This window comes from Schistocerca nitens, chromosome 3, assembly GCF_023898315.1.
Source record: "Schistocerca nitens isolate TAMUIC-IGC-003100 chromosome 3, iqSchNite1.1, whole genome shotgun sequence".
NCBI lineage: Eukaryota > Metazoa > Arthropoda > Insecta > Orthoptera > Acrididae > Schistocerca > Schistocerca nitens.
Genome location: NC_064616.1, coordinates 824332277 through 824354041, shown reverse-complemented (window position 1 = coordinate 824354041; position 21765 = coordinate 824332277). Strand labels below are relative to the sequence as shown.

The window sequence follows — 21765 nt, the reverse complement described above, 5'->3', positions numbered from 1 at the left end:
TCGGTCTTCCAAGACGACACTGCATCTGTTCACACGGATATAAATATTCTAGCTTTGTTCGAGGCGTAGAAGGACGAAATAATATGTATTCATGACCTCCACAGTCGCGAGAGTTGAACAGTACGCAGTCATTGTGATATGTACTAGAGAAACCTCCTCATCATCTCTCAAGGATATTCACGCAGTTTATATGAAATCGAAACAATTCCACTGAAGTAGAATATATTTCCTGATAACTATGACAATCCTTGGGAGAGACGGCTGTGGGAAAACTATTTCACCTGGTATACAAGGTGCTGGAGACAGGTGAAATGCCCTTAGATTTCACGAAAAATACGATAATTCCAAAACCAAAAAAGGGTACATGTTGAAAGGTGTGATTATTAACGAACCTTCAGTTTAATGAGTCATTGCTGCAAAATATTGGCGCGAATTATTTACAGCGGAATATCAAGACTAGCAGACGCCGACGTCGGGGTAGCTCAGTTTTGGTACTGGAGAACGAGGCAATGTTAATCTTAAGATCTATCTTAGTAAAGAGGTTGAAGAAAGGTAAAATCACATTTATAGCATTTGTAGGAGAAAAGTTAAAATATTGACTAGAATACTCTCGCTGAATTTTTGAAGGTAGCAGCGTTATCCACAACTTATACAGAAACCAATCTCCAGCTAAAAGAGTCGAGGGTCATGAAAGGGAAGCAATAGCTGAAAAGAGAGTGGATACGATTGTAGCTATTCACAATGTTACTCAATCTGTACATTGAAAAATCTGTGAATGAAAGCAGGGAGAAAGTTGGAAAGACATTTTTAAGTCCAGGGAGAAGAATTTAAAGTTTGCGGAAGACACCGTAATTCTCTCAGAGATGGAAAAAGACTTGGAAGAGCTGTTAACAGAATGGAAATAGTTTTGAAAAGAGGTTATAAGATGAATGTCAACAGAAGTAAAATAAGGGTAATGGAATGTAGCTGATGCTGATGCTGAGAGAATTAGGTTGGGAAATGAGACATTAAAAGTAGTCGATGAATGTTGATCACAGTGAAATAACTGATGATGGCCAATGCAGACTGGCAACGGTAAGAAAAGCACTGCTGTAAAAGAGAGATTTGTTTACACCAAATATACATTTAAGCGGCAACGAAACTGGTATAGGCATACGTATTCAAATACAGAGATGTGTAAACAAGCAGAATATGGGGCCGAAGTCGGAAATGCCTATATAAGACAACAATTGTCTGGTGCAGTTGTCAGATCGGTTACTGCTCCTACAATGGCAGGTTATCAAGATTTAAGTGAGTTTGAACATGGTGTTTGAGTCGGCGCACGAGCGATGGGACACAGAATCTCCGAGGTAGCGATGAACTGAGGATTTTCACGTACGATCGTTTCACAAGTGTACCATGAATATCAGAAATCCGATAAAACATCAAATTTCCGACATCGCTGAGGCCGGAAAATGATCCTGCAAGAACGGGACGAACGACGACTGCAGGGAATCGTTTAACGTGACAGAAGTGCAACCCTTCCACACACTGCTGCAGATTTCAATTCTGGCCAATCAACAAGTGTCAGCGTGCGAACCACTCAATGAAACATCATCCATATGGGCTATCGGAGCCGAAGATCCACTCGTGTGCCATTGATGACTGCACGACACAAAGCTTTAGGCCTCGCCTGGGTCCGTCAACACCGACATTGGACGTTTGATGACTGGAAACATGTTGCCTGATCGGACGAGTCTCGTTTCAAATTGTATCGAGCGGATGGACGTGTACTGCTATGGAGACAATCTCATGAATCCATGGACCCTACATGTCAGCAGGGGAGTGTTCAAGCTGATGGAGGCTCTGTAATGACGTGGGTCGTGTGCAGTTGGATTGATATGGGACCCCTGATACGTCTAGATACGACTCTGACAGATGACACGTATGTAAGCATCCTGTCAAAAATGTTCAAATGTGTGTGAAATCTTATGGGACTTAACTGCTAAGGTCATCAGTCCCTAAGCTTACACATTACTTAACTTAAATTATCCTAAGGACAAACACACACACACACATGCGTAGGGAGGACTCGAACCTCCGCCGGGACCAACCGCACAGTCCATGAATGCAGCGCCTCAGACCGCTCGGCATCCTGTCAGATCACCTGCATCCATTCATGTCCATTGTGCATTCCGACGGACTTGGGTAATTCCAGCAGGACAATGCGACACCCGGCACGTCCAGAGTTGCTACAGAGTGGCTTCAGAAACATTCTTCTGAGTTTAAACACTTCCGCTGGCCACCAAACTCGCCATACATGAAAAGTATTGAACATATCTGGGATGCCTTGCAACGTGCTGTTCAGAAGAGATCTCCACCGCTTCGTACTCTTATGAATTTATGGACGGCCCTGCAGGATTCATGGTGTCAATTCACTCCAGCACTACTTAAGACATTAGTCGAGTCCATGACACATCGTGTTGCGGCACTTCTGCGTGCTCGCTGTGGCCCTACACGATATAAGGCAGGTGTACCAGTTTCTTTGGCTCTTCAGAGTAAGTGTAGCCTTGTACAGAAGTGGAATGCGGACGATAAGTAGTTCAGACAAGGAGAGAATACAAGCTTTTGAAATACGGCAATACAGGAGAATGCTGAAAATTAAATGGGTAAATAGAATAACTGATGAAGAGGTATTGAAATGAACTAGGGATGAGAGAAGTAGTTGCACAACTTGACTAAATATATAGGTCACAAACTGGTCAATGAAGGAATCTCAAGTTTGGTTTTGGGAGCCAAGCGTGGGATATAAACTTTATAGAGCGAGACCGAAGCTTGATTGCAGTAGGCAGGTTCGTGATGATGTAGGATGCAGTAAATCTGCAGACACGGAGAGGCTAGGCAGAATAAAAAGCCCAGTCTTCGGACTGAAGACCAAAACAATATACGCCAAAGGTGGCAATACGGCTTATTAGCCGGTTGTTCATATCATTCTGCCCTACTGTCGACTAAAAAGAAACTAAATAACAGGTACGGGCAGTTTATATTTCGATGCGCGGCAGCGGATGAGGTGACGCGGCGCAGAGCTCACCGAATCCTGTCGCCGACCCCCGGCTCGGTGGAAGAGGCGTCGTGACGCTCGTTACGGCGTCCAGACGAGACGGACGAGAGGAGACGAGACGAGAGACGAGCAGGCGAGACGGCGGGCCGGCGCCGGCAGGCCGCGGGCTGCAACAAAAGAATTACTCGCCATGTGAACGCCGCCCGTAAAAAAGCGCCGGGCCCCTTCCTCCAACCCCACATCCCAAACACAGAACTACAGTCGAAGAACATAAAAATAAGGCCGTACGATGACTATTATGTTGGCTGTGGCCGGTAATTAGCAGGGGTAGGCACCGCCGGCCTTGGGGCGTAATAACAGAGGCAGCGCCGCCGCCGCCAGGCGCCCGATCTGCACACCTCGCCTTTTGTCCTCTCCGCTGATTCCGCTCTCCTTCCTCTCACGTGATGCCGGCGCACCTCACACACGCCGGTCCTCGGCTTTCCCGCCAATCTCAAAAGTTACGTCTCCACCGTCGTCACTGCGTAGCGAGATCTAAAATGCCGAATACGTACTCGAATTGGCGCAGTGGTTCACACTTCGCAATTGTGTTCCGTTCTGCTTCGTCCAGATCCCCAAGTAGTAGCTCTGATCTATGTTTTCTGCGTTTTTTTTTCCTTTTTTAGGTGAATGCTGGGATGATTCCTTCTACAAAACTGTGCCCATTCCTTGTCTAGGGCGCCTTGCCACGGTTCGCGCGGCTCCCTCCGTCGGAGGTTCGAGTCCCCCCCCCCCCCCCGGGCATGGGTATGTGTGTTATCCTTAGCGTAAGTTAGGTTAAATTAGATTAAGTAATGTGTAAGCCTAAGGACCGATGACCTCAGCAGTTTGCTCCCATAGAACTTACCACTACCTTGTCTAGTCCGAACTAGCGCCCTTTCTCAAATTACTTCGATGTCGACGAGGCGCTGATCTCCACGTTTCCTTCGAACTTTAATCACTGGACTCTAATTTTGGAGGTCAGTGGTTAAATCCCCGTCAGGCCATCCATTTTTGAGGTTTCCATGCTTTCCCCGGACCACAAACACAAATGCCTGGATGGTTCGACTGAAAAGGCCAGCTCGATTTCATTCTCCATTCTTCCTCATTCCGAGTATGTGCACCATCTCTAATAACCCCGACGTCGACTAAACATCAACCATAACTTTCTAGCCTTTCCTTTTCCTGTGACAGGCAGCTTGGAGTTAATTTCCATCTTTCCGGGTACTTAACACGCGTTCGAATCTATGAGTTGTTGCATAAAACATCTCCTTATAAAACACAGAACGAACAACTTAGGCGAATTTTAAGCAGTGGCTTATCCACCACCTCATCCAGTGTAACGACAAGATGACAGTTATGGAAGCCAAAGTCTTCAACTCACAAATAACAAGAAGCTGTAAAAAATAAGGCACATTTTTTATATAATAACTCTAGAGATCTCATTCAGTTGATTCTAAGTCTGACCCTTGCGTCTCACAACGGTAGACAGCAGTCTGCTTAACATGAGGTTAGTATCCCGTCACTGTTTTTCTGGCAGTCAGACAATCACGTGTAAACTGTAAGGCAGTTGTTATTACATCTGTATGCAGCACGAAATGTTGCACAAGGGAAGCAATGCAAAAATAAAGAAAGTTCAAGTTAGATAACCTTAAGATAGTTCGGGAGCTTCTTCACTATTAGTGCAGTTGTTGGAACACTGAGCTCGCTTTCAAAACGTGTCGAACTCCCATGCAAATTTGTGGTTTTCCTGCTTTCCGTAAATCATTTCAGGCGAATGCTGGGGTAGTTCTCCAAGAGCACTCACACAGATTTGGCACGCCTTCTATGTCCAACTGAGCTACTACTGTGTCTCCATTTAGATAGGATTTTAAAGCGAAAACTTGCTTCTCTTTTTGTCTGTAGTCTTTCATTGTCCAGTGGACCCATGTTCTGAAGGACACGGTTCAGATCCCCACCCAGTTACACAGATTTATATTTTACGTGCTGCCTACAAATAACGGAATAGTTTATTTCAAAAGGACACGGCCGGTTTCCCTCAGCATCCCTTCCCAGTCCGATGATGTGTTATGTCTAAACGACTTCTTCGTCGACGAGACACTAAAGCCTAATCTTCCTTCCGTTTCCATTGTCGAAGCAAGAGCAGAAATAAAGTTGTATTTTCCTTCTTACGAGTGCTCTACTCGTGAAAGATGTGATCGGTGTAGCAAATTCCCAGTTGGTTTACTCACTGCACCTGTGTTAGAATACCAAGACGCGCATTAGTCTCGCATACACTGACGATTTCTGTGTTAAACGGCTCGTGTTGTTGCTTGTTAATGAACGTGGTTCTTCATCGTCGCTCTCTTTAAGTGAGACGGTAGTATAGATGAGTTTTCAAAAGTGCATTTCAGCAGGATCTCTCGTTTGTATTTATGTGTTGATCAACATAGTCACAAGAGAAAAAAAATGGGGCAATAAATTCCGTTTGTGTATCGCTATGGAATACCATGAAATTAAATGGTTCAAATGGCTCTAAGCACTATGGGACTTAACATCCGAGGTCATTAGTCCCCTAGACTTAGAACTACGTAAACCTAACCAACTTAAGGACAGCACGCACATCCATACCCGAGGCAGGATTCGAACCTGCGTCAGTAGTAGCCGCGTGGTTCCGGACTGAAGCGCCTAGAACCGCTCGGCCACCGCGGCCGGCCATGAAATTAAATTCAAATTTTAATTTGAATCGTGTTTAAGAGAGTTTACCAATCATGACAGGGTTTGAGTAGAATTCTTATTTCAAGAAAAGCGTATTTGGACTTTTCGATAGTTACGGGAATTGAGCTCGTACGATGGAGAAAATACATTCGACTAAGGCACTACAATTTAGGCTCTAAATGGATTCCCGGAATCACTTCAAGCGAGTGAGGGGATTTCTCATTCATGAATGACACGGTTAATTGTCAATTGATCAAAATTTAACCAGAAACTCCGTTCACAGTACCCACGTTGACGAAAGAATGTGAATCCGAAACATAAAAAAAGAGTGTTTTTCCCGCGGTATGAAGTAAACCACAGTTTTATGTGGTAACAAGGTCATGGTGGAATGACGATTCTTGAGCAAATCAGATGATATGACTAAGGTGACAAAATGACTCATAAGAATCACACACCGATATCATACCGGTCTAAGATAAGCGAGATTTTATCGTTATAATTTCTATTCTGTTGTGTCGCATTTTCCTTTTGTGAACACGTAGTAAATAAAGAGCATTGCGTTTTACTGAACTTCCTTATGGCACACACGTAATATACTTAACACGTGACAAATCTATGCAATCTTGTGGGGAATAATTTTCGAAGTTACTAATTAATTAAGGTCATGATATGACGATTAACATCAATTTCGTGCCTGAAATTCATCCTCAATCAAATGCTGGCCATAGATTTGTGTAACAGAGTTTTTCTTTTGGAAATGTTCATCTGGACTTCAAAATTAAAACTAGTTAGTGAGTTGTACTAAGTACTGTGTTTCAGTCCTTGTGATAGCGGGATTCAAGGAATTAGGACACAAAAGTGATAAAATATATGTAGTATTCTCGTTAGCAGGTTCAAACATCACCGCGACTGGAAATAATTATTTACTGTTTGACAGCCTGCAGCTTACAATTACCGTGAAAAAAAAAACAAAAAAAAACGGTCTTCTCGTTTGCAATTCACACATTTGACGGTTTTCCTCAAATGTATTTCTAGATTAACAAAATGCTGAATTTGACTTGGAAAATGTCTTAAGAGGAGGTGGACGACTTTTGTGAGTTTTCTTTGTTTTGCGTTTCGACTTAATCTTGAAATAAAAAACTTGGACGCAGTCAGTCAGCTCATGAAACAGTTGCAGCTTCCAATGTATTCGGAACAGTTCCTCGAATCCATTAGTTCAGACACGTTGGTGTTCAATAGCTTCACTCTGGTTGATTCTGCAGTCGCATTGTATTTTCCGAAATTTTGACATTGTCGTCAGACGACCATAGGGAGATGACAATGTATGCCATTGTCAAACGGTTCTGTGTTAACACTACGTTGTGACTGAGAACAAATTATGTTCTCAGTGAAATGATCGAGTATGCAGTCATAAACCTTTCAGATTATTAACGCTCCAAAACTTTCAGATTACATCGTTTTTAAACAGTTTGAGAATGACATACGTCATGAAAACGGTCGTGAAATATATTCGACGTTATATCCCTTACAGTCGTAGGGCAAAAATATTGACATTTCGTAACGACAATGTTGCTTCCAAAAAAATAACCTTATTTTTCAAAAATCCCTTTCATCATGATGTCACTAAAATAGTCTTAATCATCCACGAAAACAATTTATAATTTAATGATAAATTTTAAATTAATGAAAATGGTATCTACTCTTTTTCTCCCGTGCCAAAGCTTTAGGGGAAACTACTCTGCTAAAATGAACTCCAGATAGCGGGTCTGTTTATTTCCCAGACTGATGGCTAGGTTAATCCACGTTGACATATCAACGTCCCTGGAATTTTTTGCCTCTGATTATTCGTCGCTGTCCGAACCTTCCGTTCCCTGATGATTAAATGTATTTCGCCATATCTCCAAAAAATGAAATGCATCTCCGCTTGTTAATAAGAGACACTGTTCGAGGTTTGTGATAATCGAGTTATTAGATAGACGCTCCATGTCGAGAAAGCAATTTCATCTTAAGATATGCCAGGTATTAATGATTCAGTTTATAATCAACAAAATGTAATTACAGTTTTTGTGATGAGTCTGCTGACGCTCGTACATCAACGTCAGAATTTTCTGGCCGGTGTGCGCGCGTACATTCTCGTCCCTACACAAATTCAATTGCGCCTGGAATAAAATTATTTACTTCTATAAGGCCCCTTCACAATCCATGTAAATGGAAAACGGTATTTAGTACACAACACATAAAATAAATTTCATCTGACATATTTATTAACACATTACATTACATATGGTTTAAAAAATTCTTAAGAATGCATGTACACTCACTTCATGCTTTTAAATACACACATCTCCGACAAAATTTATGTCACTTAGAAACTTGAAGGCAGAAACTGCAGCTATTACTAAGAGGAGTGCTACTCTGTGCGTCGAATTTAAAAGAACGCATGTGGAGGAAATGTTTTGCCATTGTTTGTAATTTTCCATTCATATTTCGCACAGTGTTGGCATTCTTCGTTCGGAATAATTTACTTCCTGCTGCAACTCCTCTTCAATGATTTCAAGCACGTTTGTTCCTCTGCCACTTTTATCACTTACAGTATTCGAATATCATGTCAAAGGAGGTCATGAACGATTGCTTTTCATTATTGGAGTAGAATAAAGAGAATGTGCCAAGGCATTTCCATCGGAAAATGCAAATATTATGAATTATTACCTTCATAAATTGTTAATTCAGAGAAGAGTAAACCTGGTTACTATGGTGAAAATAATAACATATTCACAAAGTAGCTACGGCGAACGGGAGAACGCTCTAACCGCAGACTCACAGGCTTCTACTTACATTAATTCAGGTTAATGTCAATTGTAAAAAATAGACGGGTCTTAGTAAATTTCGGAAATTTGAGACAAATATTTGCAGCGTACCGTGTTTTCACTGAATATATTCTGTCTATATTTTTGTATTTTTTGCGTCCTAATGACAGTAGTGTTAGCCTTCTATAGTGTGTAAACTTACATTTTAGCATCAACTTCTATTGCCCCCGCATATCTGTCACAAAATCAGGACGTTGGGGCGATTAAGCCTCAGCGAAAATAGTTTCCTTTTTATATCATGTACTAATGAAAGACACAAAGAAAGTAACAAGTTACATGAAACTTTACACACGCAGGGGTATTTCACTTCTTATATGGAACGTATTTCCACCGACATTCAGTATTTAAAAGGTTTCTTTACTGATAATTAAATTAAATTTAGTGTTAACAACAAGAACTATTCAGCTTATGTTACAGGGTTTTAAGAAAATAATTTACACGTTTATACTTTCCTCGTCGCGGTTAAGATCGAAAGAATGCCATGGCATTTATTTGAAAAAATTAAACATTACCAGTCGAAAACTATTAATAATTATCAGCATCCTAGACTCCTGCAGATAACGGTATAGTGACATAAAAACACAATCTAAAATATGAAAACGAACTTTTCTGTGATTCCATAGGGAGCAACTTTAAAAACATTTATTTAATAACAAGAAGAAAGCAAATCACTGACGAACAAAGTGTTAAGATGTTTGTGAAAGCCAAATCATGTACGCAGGCTAAAAATAGTGTGTCACATGGAGCACATTTTTAAGCGATTTGAAAGGTTTCTCGCTATTACTACTCTTTAGCTACTTTTCTGAATCTTTCTTTAGGCCTTCCTGTTTCACTGTATATATTTTCCTGTGGGTTTCCAAAGTCACTGTGCGCACGTGGACAGTTTCACTACTAGCGTAGCTTCTCAACTTATAAGAAATACACCTATTATTTTAATAAGATATTTGCAGAAATTTTTTCACAAACTTATTGTTATCCAGAATTTATGTCTAAGCAAAATGCAGCACCCTACTGTTTTTAATCAGTAGTTACTTCTGATTTTTATTTAAAATTACCAGACAACCAAAGAATGCGGACGCAGTGAAGAAAATTAGTATTTGATGACAGAGTAATTATTCTCACTGACATTTGTCGTAAAGGTTTAAATCATCTCTGTTCTGTGAGTTCATTTAATTGCCGGTCACAGCTGATATCACGGAATGATAACTTGCACGGTGTATGTGAACTGCTTAAGAAGGTCTAAGCTTAACAAATCAGTTCTTGAAAACATAAAAAATCAAGAATTTGATTTTTACAGCGAAAACATATTTCAAAAGTTTCAGATTTGTTGTGTAACAATCACTGTGACTCTCTTATTCTTTTATTACACTGTATTCTCTTTAATGTTTGTTATTCTCGAACCATAATGCGAATTATTCACGACACAGCCGTAAAGTTAAAGCGCTTGTAGTCAACAATCTCTTACATATTTTTAATTAAAACAAACAACACAGGAGAAAGACAAGAAAATTCCATTACCAAATAACCAACCGGAAAAGAATAACATACAGTTAGTACGAATTAGGGTGGGACCTAATACACCAACACCGAAACTAGTGAGAATTTCACTAGCGAGCGGCACGATGATTTATATAAATTTACGACAGAAGACTAAACAGATACGCACAAAAGATAAAATTTAGCTTTATAAGTAAATGTTCCGAATAATGATGGATTAACAGTGCCAGAAATGTTTGGGTTGTGAACATAGAACGGCTGCTTTCGTTGCGATAGGCGGGACGCTTCTGACTGTTAATACTAAAAGAATCAGAATTGCATCTATTGTCCTACATATCCATGACGCTAACATCTCAGCGTCATGTATTATCAACTCAGATGGATATGAAACTAATTAAGTACTAACAAAGTCACGGCTCAGTATCAGCATCTACCGCATAAGTGGGACTCTACGTAGTGACGTTAATCGTACCGTAAATATAATGGTATGGCGCAAATCCTATTTCACTCGCCATATGGCAAAACTTCCATCATTTTTAGAACAATAATTTAGTGAGTAACGTGTAATCAGCAGGCAAACAGATTTTTTTTTAAATTTCATGTTCATCACATATTTTTCGGTGGAATCAGTCTCATTTACACAAGAGGATAGGAACTGTCTCTCTCTCTCTCTCTCTCTCTCTCTCTCTCTCTCTCTCTCTCTTTCTCTCTCTCCCTCCCTCCCCCTCTTTTCCATTGGGATTAGCAACTTAATCATTTACCGTAATGTAAGAAGAAAAATTTTGTAAATTTTTCTGCGTTCTTTTTTAACTTTAGGTAAGACGTGTTTTTCAGACAGGATGTATTGGGTTGGATGAGTGCAGGAAAACTACAGAAAACAGGCCTCCGGTCAACGGTTACGAATACAGAAAATGAACTTTTTATCAGAAGAAAGGAAAACATTCCCGTTGAGGAATAGGTCGTTAGAGACGGAGCACAAGTTTTGTGCCACCTCACTGAGTAAACTGATGTCGGGCTGAACACTAAGTGAGGATATTAGCAACAGTAACTGAAAAGGTCATAAAAAGAAGTCGTTTGAATTAAGAAATTCAGCGAGCTTTAAAAATATTTCCGCAAGATGAAATTATGTAGCTTCACCTCCAATGACAACGGTAGGAGAACAAAAAATATGGAAAGACTTTCGTAAGGATGGTAGAAAGCGCAAAGATTTCTGCTACAACAATAGCTGTGTTAACGGCAACAATCCAATTTTTTTCTAATGGTACAGTCATTTATACCTTCTTACTGTGAGACACATTTTGTAGTCGAGGATTTCGGTTTAACCATTGCTTGGATTCCGCTCAAAACATGAGTCTTGCATCTTTAAATACTCACGAGTTCGGACAGGCAAATTTCTCCAACTTCGTTTTGTACATGTGCTCAGGAGCTGGTGTTTGTCGATGACACACATAAAATACCACGTTTATCCACGTTCTTACTTTCCATGGTAGTTATTAATGGTAGTAAATAAAACTCCACTGCTACAACAATGTCCTTTATTACTAATGCTACCAGTTTCGAAGGATTAATTCTCTGTCTTCGGGCTTTTCAAGCTGGATAACTACAAGTAAATGACAGAGGATAAGCCACTAGCTTCCAATTTTACTGGGTTCGTATGGTATCTTCACCATGGGTCATAGAAACGCATCGGCTACTGGACTGTGGCCACAGCTGTCTGTTCACCTATTGTGTGTGTAATTGCATTCCTGTAGCCCACGGTGAAAATGTGCCACTGCTTTAGTAATTCTGTAAGGCGGTGGCTTATCCTTGGCTTTGTGCCTGTAATTTCCCATTTTAAATGTCTGAAGACTGTCAGTTAATCGCGAAAACCTGGTAGAATTATTAGCAAAGGTTATCGCCTCAAAGATGGAGTAGTATTTACAATAATATACGATTTTTTTCGCTTTTGAATAACTAGTCACGAACCATTTGGCATCGGCAGGCCATGAGCTCCTATGGCCAAAAATGTTTAACATTAACTCAGTAGGCAACGATTCAAGTAACACAAAAAAGGAATAACGTAAGTTTGCGGAAACTTAGTTATTTCACGATTTTACTTCTCAGGTGGCAACTTACATTTGCCGAAAGTGAGACTGAGGTGTGATAAGCGGGAGAGCCATCGTTCTTCGCGGCAATTGTCGAAATATTTCAGAAGATATTTAAGGTTCGGAGAAGCTGACGTTGATGTCAGTAAATCGCAGAGAATGCAAAGCAGTTCTTAAGCTCCCGCGTGTAGTTTGCGCCGACCTTAAGACAAATACGAGAGATAAGATGGGGGACGTGCCTTTCGCAACGGGCTAACGAGCACTTGGCCGCGACTGCTCACAACTCTTCCGCGTGCCGCAATTATCCTCGCTCCCGGCTGGTGTGTGAGCGCACTGCACCAACCGACTCTGGTTCGAGTCCCTGCTCCCTGGCCGGTACTAACATTTCTGTCCAGTGTGCGATCTACGTTTTATTCTGTTCCTCGTCTTACGGCTATGATTTCAGTCACTATGATCCGCTTCCGTGTCTCTAACAGGGGCTGCTGGCGACATTACAAAGCCCAAAAAATAGTTCTTATGCACGTCCTCGAACCACTGGCAAAAAATTTTCACCAATTGACATGATCCTATTGCTCGGCTCTGAGACAGGACACATATATACAACATTCAGGAACTATGTTACCCTTTAGTTTCTTTCATAACTGTATACAAATGGTAGTTTACGTAGTTTTCTGACAATATGCTCTGTTTATTAGCAGTTTTTACATGTCGGAAAATATTCCACTCTGTTTCACTGTCCTTACAATACATTTATCGCCGCGCGGGGTAGCCGAGCGGTCTAGGACGCCTTGTCACGGTCGCGCGGCTCCTCCTCGTCGAAGGGGGTGTGTGTGTTGTTCTTAGCCTAAGTTAGTTTAAGTTAGATTAAGTAGTGTGTAAGCTTAGGGACCGATGACCTCAGCAGTTTGGTCCCATACGACCTTACCACAAATTTCCAAATACATTTATCAGTACACTTTGGACTATTCTATTGTATTAAAGCAATCAAATTATCCTTGTAGCTGATCCGTATTCACTCTATGGCTCGCAAGCTTATTTCCAGCTGGAAAAAATGTATGCTAAGCCAATAATGGTGAATTAAAATGCCAAAAAGTTAGATGCACTTAATTTGAAATCGGTATGAAGACATTAGAGCCTAATTTTCATTTGAGACCTGGTATCCATTTACTTGTATTATATGACAAACGAATCAGTTTGCTAGAGGGTTTAAGATGGACGTTATTTATCTACGAAACTGCTTAACTAGGATACCTAACACATATTGTGGGAAATTCCGATTTTTATCTAATTTTGTGCGCTGAAAGCTATTTTTTTTCACCTGAAAAACTTCAGACAAACAAGAAACATCTTCGCCTTTGAAGTTATAATTGTGTTAACCAAGGGACACGGGTCGACTTGATTAGAACTTTTACTCTCCTCGACAAGACTTTCTGGACAGGGCAAACTGTTTCAAATCCATTACGAATTTTGCAGAGTTTTTCGATGGTGAATGCTTTCCACCTTACATAACCGTTAGTAACGAAGAAACTTCCACCTTATCACATTTAAATCGTAATCGTCTCCCACTCACTGCCAAATATGTACTTTTTAACTATCTATGAATTGATTCCGTGTCCTTGTCCGATAATAAGCAACCATAAAAATTGTCACCTTACTTGCTATTAACCGTACAAAGCGTATCTCGTTGGTCATACATTGCTTCTGAAAATTAAAACGAAATGTTGCTTTCATTATATTTGTGTTAAAAAATTATTTCGCTTCGGGGATTAAGTGACGTAACCGCTTTTTCCAATTGCACAATACTTCGCTTGCGTTATAAGCCACTTATCGAAACTGGGGTAGAGGGATCGGACAATAAGGCGCTACAGTCTGGAACCGCGTGACCGCTACGGTCGCAGGTTCGAATCCTGCCTCGGGCATGGATGTGTGTGATGTCCTTAGGTTAGTTAGGTTTAAGTAGTTCTAAGTTCTAGGGGACTGATGACCTCAGATGTTAAGTCCCATAGCTCTCAGAGCCATTTGAACCATTTTGATCGGACAATAGAATTTAAAAATAAACAAAAGGTCCTGAGTTTGTGAATGAGCGCAGTCAGAAGTATTTTATCTTGTGATCCTAATTTTGTACACATTATGTCATTTCTCACTGGTCGTTTTTATCTGTTTCGTATTAGTATAAACTTTCTGTAGGCACATTGCATCTTTTATAAATCAGTCAGCTGCACTCGATTTGAAGCTCGTAAAGGAAAAGTTGAGTCACATATCGAAATTAGGGCTTATTTCGTAACAAGTAACGAGCCACTGTCAGATCTTACTGTTTGCGAGCTAAAATAAACAATTTTGTGTAATAAATTTAGGCTACAGTTTCTGTTGGATTCGTCCGCATCTCGTGGTCGTGCGGTAGCGTTCTCGCTTCCCACGCCCGGGTTCCCGGGTTCGATTCCCGGCGGGGTCAGGGATTTTCTCTGCCTCGTGATGACTGGGTGTTGTGTGCTGTCCTTAGGTTAGGTAGGTTTAAGTAGTTCTAAGTTCTAGGGGACTCATGACCATAGCTGTTAAGTCCCATAGTGCTCAGAACCATTCGAACCATTCGAACCATTCTGTTGGATTTCCCGGTATGTTCAGTGTAATCCTTTAATTGATTTCGTACAAAAACGACACTTCGTTATGTAGTAATCTGCTGCTCCACTAGGCGAGCGCCACATTATATTTAGGTCGGTAGCAAACTGCGTTAAACAACCTTCAGCTGACATCATTTCCGTCTACAATTGGACTGAATTTAATGGTCGCATGTTTCAATACATCTCAGTAATATAGAAATAGAAGCGTTTTAAGTTTTCACGAAAAATCACATCTATTCTTGGTCTTGATTTCATACAGACCTAAATCAGCAGGGAGACTGTAGGCGATTTAATGCTCTCCAAAAAGAAAAAAGAAAAAAAGGCTCGCGAAAGAATATCCCCGTGACGTGTGCGTTCACTAGGGGAGTTCGGCCGTTCGCGTGAGCACCGGGTGTTCATTTTCCTCGTTCAGTCAAAAATGTGTTATTACTGACGTAATAGCTTTCTAAAAAATAATTGCTTTTAATTAAAGTCATCGCAGTGGGGAGGGATTAGGCTGTTAGGTTTGTTATGTGTCAACAGTAGCGCCACGGAGCCCATCAGTACCGTGGAATATAAACACCGAATTAACGGCCAACCGAAGACTCGTATCACAATATTCATTCACGTTTTCTGACAAAATAACAAAAACGCGCTCGAGAGATTATCGTCTTAATTTGATATAAGTGTGTTTGTTCGCCGTTATTTCTGCAGTAAGGATAACTGTATAGTTATTAGAAAGTAACTTTAACCGGCTGTTATTTAATAACGCTTAAAGTGATATTAAGAACTATAATTATTTACGTGTTGACAAAAATGGTTGTAGAATTATTTTACCACCCGCGCATAAAAACGAGTATAATGACCCTAATTATTACAAGTTCATCACGGACTAATTTTTAATAAACGTTGTGAAGGTAATGGTGGTGGGAAACAGCGGTTACGCGCGCCTCCACAAATTACGGCCCGTACTTAGCGAGTGTCGGCTCCACATGCACGCACCTCATTGCTTCCGGGATTCCGCATTTGGCGCTCCCCTCACCACCATTCAATCAGCACGTGCGTCCAAATGTAATTACCGACAACCCAAGCTGCTACCTTCAATTTGCGTCTTCGCAGCATCTACAGAATCCTTGAAACGCCTGTTTATTTTAATCGGACAACTTTCTCACCTGTCCCTTAATCATTCAGCTCCCGCTAGTAATGTGTTGCTTCTGACGATGTACACTTGCAGCCTCATTAACATGAGTAATGTCTTTTATTAACTGATGGAGTAGTTTGTCGGTCAAATGCACTTTTAAAGATTCTGTTTTAAACCTGTAGATTCAGCTTCCTGTTGCCCCTGTGAAACATTCGCAGTTCACAGCAGTAATTGTGGTACAACGTATGTAGTACATCTTTATTATTTTACCACCTTCCTATTCAGTTTGTGATGATTTTGCGCGGAAGGAAATACTGCAGGTACGGTTACGCAAGGGTACAAACTTGCTTTACTTTAATGTCGCAATCTTTAGGCGAGATGTCTGTGGAAGGACTTTTGTGATTCACCCTTTTCATGATACACAGTGTCGTTCGTCTGTCGCATCCTTTTGGTATTTATTGAACATTTCTTGTCCGTACTCGCAAAAACTGACGAAGTGCGCGGAAATTCTTTGACCCTTTTCTCTCTCTCTCGCCCTCTCCAGTCTATAGCTGTGACTAGTTCCAGTGGTGTAATCAAATAAAACTGACCTTTCTCTTTGTTTACGCGCTCATGTAACATTACATTTCTCGGGGTCAGTGTCTGTATTCGTAAAAATTTTTGGTATTCTCCTTGTCTTACTTCCTTTTTACAAGTATCCTATTCACAGGATGTATCACTAATAGTTTCACAACCTTGAGGGTGGATTTCTTGCACTAAACCAATGTTTTAAGTTAGAAACTGATAATAGAAGTCAAGATGACTTCCGCTTGCTTCAACACAAGCCTCAATTTATGAGGTCATAAGCTCGCAAAAACCCTAGAAAACAACTCCGGACAGTGTCAAACGCTTTCTCAGGCTACCATGACATAATCGTGAAGCATATTTGCATTAGGAATGTCTGCTGGATAAACTACTTCTTTTGTGGTCATTGGGCGAATAACGAAGGTAATTACGTTTATTGTAGTTTATTATCAGTTGCGTACATCTACTAATTTCACTAAAAATTCTTATTAATATTCAATAAATTATATGTGACTACATATCCGTTTTTAGAACTCTTTAATTAAACATGTACCGTTTGCAGCCTGGAGATGATTTGTTTTTGGTTCCACTTGCTATTCGCATTACGACTTCGAAACTACTGGCACCGTTTGTGGATTGCCAACGCTTCCACAGTTGTGCCCAATGACACTTAGAAAGCAGAAACTTGTCTGCTGCACTCTGTCATTCAGAGCACGTTTTTTCAGAAACACCTTAATTCATTTTCCGATGTCACTATGCACTGATGTTTCTACATCGACATCCTCTAGAGGGATGGGTATCCGCTTCTGTGCATTATAGATACAACCTCAGATTCTTTTTCACATGCTTACGTCACTATTACCACCCACATGCAACGTTCTGCAACATACTGAGACGCTGCTTCCAAATAGTTCTTATTTTTTCTTTAATTGCTGTTGTGAAATAGTATGTAAATGCAATAGCAGAACATGGAAATGAAATTTGCTAAAAATTCACATCTGTGTACACGATGGAGTGAGGATAAATGGAGGAAGAGTGGGACTCTCAGTCTAAGTGAGTAAGATGTTACCTGTTACCTTACATTTTACGATTCACGCTTTTCCGCGGATCATCGCAGCAGGTAACCATGACCGACGTTTCACAGACCCATCAGCGACTGTCAATGTCTTCCCACAGATCACCCTCGTTTACTCCCATCACTATGCACCACATAATCATTTTCGATACATCTGTATGTCATAGAGAGAGAAACGGACATTACATACGTGGTGATCAACGGGCATTCAGTACCCAATCGGTAACGAACCCAACACATAGGGTATCTGCCTCTCTTCATTTCCCAAATCCAGTGCAGGTTGAGTGTATAGAAGTTTACGCAGTGAACTGATATTTCGATCATATTTCTGAAATGCATCCAGATGTGTTCATTTCTTCTACAAATATTCACAGTGAAGCCCATCAGTTAGCTTCCGAGAAAGTCGCAGCCTATTGGTTTTACTTTCAAGTAGTGCTCCTACTTGCAGATATCAACAATGAAATTATACGTCGCAGATTAGTATTATATGTCTGTGATGTAGCTGAGCTTAGAAATCCGTGGAGCAGATTAGTTGTCTGCCGGGTTGGCGCTGTATGTGGTGGTGCGCATTAAGTTGTCGACTGATGGAGGTACAAGATGATGTCTTCCTTGAGAGTAAACTCATGCCGAGATGGCTGCATTACAGCTTAAAAAATGATAAGCTGTCATAAATGAAAGGCAATCGCCACAAGATCCGCTAAATTATCTGTGATTATACAGACGGAAGCACGATTCTATGCTCTTGCACGCACACATGACACAGCCATCTGCACTGCAACTATTACATTTAAGAGAATTCGCACTTAGATTATTAAAGGTATCAATGTGCGCAGAAAAAAAATCTTGTTTGACTGGTGAAGCCATTCCAAATAGTCTTCCAACCAATAGTGTCATATGTATTCATTCGTCTATATGAATACGTCACCCGCGCAATAATAATAATTAAGTGAAATGGGAATTCTGAACACAGTCAAAACGTCCGACGAGAGCTTCATACAACAACAGATAATGAATTAATTACATGTTACATATAGGAAATTATTTAGGTGATTATAATCGGGGATACAACAGCTACTTTGTACGGAACTGGTCTGAAACCTAACTTCTGACTGATGACCATGGTAATGACACTTTGTACATTAACTTGGCGACCTGTTTATCTTAGCGTAATAACATAGGAAAGCAGAAATAATTACGTGAAATACGGTAACATACCCACAAATGTAATTCACAGCAAGATACTATTCGGTTCGAAGAAAGGAAATCTTTGTAACTAGGTGAATGTAGGATTCCACAGTCGCCTCCCTGCCAACAATACCGTACTGCGGCTACATTTGCAATTCTTTAGAAGATAATGTAAACTCAGAAAAACGGAGTAGCTAACTTCTTTTGAAGGTCACAACATTCGATGACGATCCTACTTGATTTATCTTTCCCTACAATAAAACTTATAAGAAAACATACTAACAAGGAATATAGTGAGTTCGTACAACTGTAGGATTAGGACGTTTAGAACTCGGTCGTTTTCGACAGTCTAGATATAAAGCTACTGATCAACACGGATCCTATACAGCAATGTCATCATCGTCAGCCAGTTCCGTGAGAAAATAATGAGAACTCTTCAAGTCACAGGTCGAAGAATGTTTCAGCAGTTGTCGCCGGCTGGTGTTATTCAGCCGGTGATTCCAGCGAGTCTCCGGACGTCTTTGCCCCATCAATCTGTCGGCCTTCCCCTATGTAGATGTCGGTTTCTTGGTCTTTAACAGGTTTGTCCATCTCACAACGGCGTCAACATGTCCAACTAAAGGGAGTTCAGAAAGTAAGTTGCACATGTCGTCCTATGCTAATATCAAAACACAACAAGAATGGCACATTTTCAGAAGAAAGTGCATGTTCGGGGTTTCCTGCTTTCAAAGTTTTTCTGCGAAACGAATAACGGGTGCATCATAGTGTGCGACTGAAAACGCGTGACAATCGGGAATGTACTCCAAGGCTAGTAAGCGGGACAGTACGTTTATTGTGGGGAAAACATTGCTCACAGATTCACCGTGAAATTCTGGCGATATATGAACAAATGCAATGTCGCATTCAGGCCTAGAGAAATACTGCCAAAAATTTGGCCAAGAGAGTACAGACGTCCGTGATACTGACCATGAGGTCGGTATCTTGTACTATGCGATTTCCATCTTTTCGGCAGGCTGAAAGAACATCTGCATGAAAAGAGATTTTCCAATGACGAGGACGTTCGGCAGCAGTTCTCGAATGACTCTGTGACCAAGGAGCGATTTTCTATCGTCGAGGAATTAAGCGACTGGTGGAACGATCAGACCGTTGATGACAGAGACTTGGCGAGTATGTTGAAAAATAGTATCATGAGTATGTGTCACTTAGGACTGTAGTGCAATAATGTGTAACTTACGCTTTAAAATCTTCTCGTAAAATACGTTGTCTGTTTAAACGTACCCGGACACCTGTTGGTGGACATTAATATGGCGTGTATCCATTATTCGCCTCTGTGGCCTGAAGTATGTTGGGGAAACTATCGGTGAAGCATTTGAATGTCTATGGAGGAATGGTAGCCCATTTTTCATCAAGAGGTGAAACCTGGGAAGGTAGTGATGTCGGATTCTGGGGTCTAGAGCAAAGTCGGCGCTCTGACTCGTCCCAAAGGTATACCGTTGCGTTCAGGTCGAGGCTACACTGAGACCAGTACATTTCAGGAATCTTATTCTCTACAAACCATTTCCTCGCAGACGCTGCTTTATATTAGGGTACATTTTCAAGTTGATACAATCATCATCTTCCAACTGTCCCTCTTCCATACGTGGTACACAATGCTGTAAATGGGTTCATGTCTCTCCGCATTTAGTGTTTTATTAAACGGAAGAAAGAGACAACTCCCAAAAAACACGAAAAACACCCCGTACCGTATCACCGCCTCCTACGTACTTCACTATCGGCACTACACGTTATGGTAGGTAGCGTTCTCCAGGCGTTCCCCAAACCCAAACCCTTCCGTCCAATTACCACAGGGTAGCTTGATTCATCGCTCCAAGTTACTCGTTTCCATTCATCCACTGTTTAGCTGTGGTTGTTTATTCACGTTTTCACTTTACAGTCACATCACCAACAGACGACTTAGGCAGCCACATAAGGGCTGAAATCTCCCTGATAGATCTGACGTTCGAAATCACTCAGTTCTGTTGACCGACCTAAGCTCCTGTCGCTGATTCTTCACTGACAACAAAATACTCTATGCCTCCTCTTATAACGGCGGGTCCGCCTTTAGTGACATCTAGTGGTCAATTTCGCGTCACACACTTTCGATCAGATAGCGAAGTATGCAGCCCTTCCTCATTCCAGCCCTATGCTCTCCCACAGATACGACGGCTCACTGTTTCCAGGTACAGAACTGCTACAGTTACTTCGCACCAAATGGCCTTCCATGTACTTCTTCTCCTCCATTTGCGTTTGAGAACAAGTTGTAGTTCAGTTCGTATATTTATTTAGCCTACGCCATGCCGTTCGTTTTTTATTCAAATTTTCGAGCTCTTCTGTCGTGTGTGTGTGTGTGTGTGTTGGGAGATGGGGAGGGGGAGGGGAGGAGGGGGGATGAAATTCAGATTCTCATTTTGGATCCTTTCCGTATGTTTACTAGAACTGGATACTATACCTAGATACTTACCTAAGGTATCTTAGGTGATGCTAGAGTCTAATATTTATAAGTCTATATGTGTTCTGACTGTAAAATTGGTATTTTAAAACTGCCTCGAATAACATTTATCTGCTCTGTTTCTGAGCCGAACAGTGCTCTCTCTGGAGCATATCCTAGTTGACTTAATACGTCACTGATGACGTTAAGGCAGTCGACAGCCTGATGAGCTATCGGAGAGACGGTGGGGGGGGGGGGGGGGGTGTTCCGTCAGAGGTAGCTGATATCACTAAAGATTTACAGCGCGTTATCTCACGACTATATCAGTTTTCAGTCTATGATAAAGATATTAAAATACCCGGAGAATGGTGATTCAAAATGAACTACATCTAGAGGCAGACGTAAACGCCTGTAACTAATAACAAGTTCTACAAGGTCAGCTGATGGTAGCGTAAGACCGTTGAAACCGATCATCTTGGAACAATAAACGTGTCTACACTGCGATTACAGCGTACGAAGTGTGTTCATTTCCA

The 21765-nt window shown here is 41.0% G+C and overlaps 1 long non-coding RNA gene across 1 annotated transcript in view; it reads right to left on the bottom strand.

Moving 5' to 3' along the window:
* Positions 1-21765, bottom strand: part of LOC126249775 (uncharacterized) — a 138912-nt gene that overhangs the window by 33645 nt on the left and 83502 nt on the right. The window contains exon 2 of the long non-coding RNA XR_007545659.1: positions 3071-3207. This is a non-coding gene — a long non-coding RNA (uncharacterized LOC126249775). The remainder of the gene's footprint in view (positions 1-3070; positions 3208-21765) is intronic.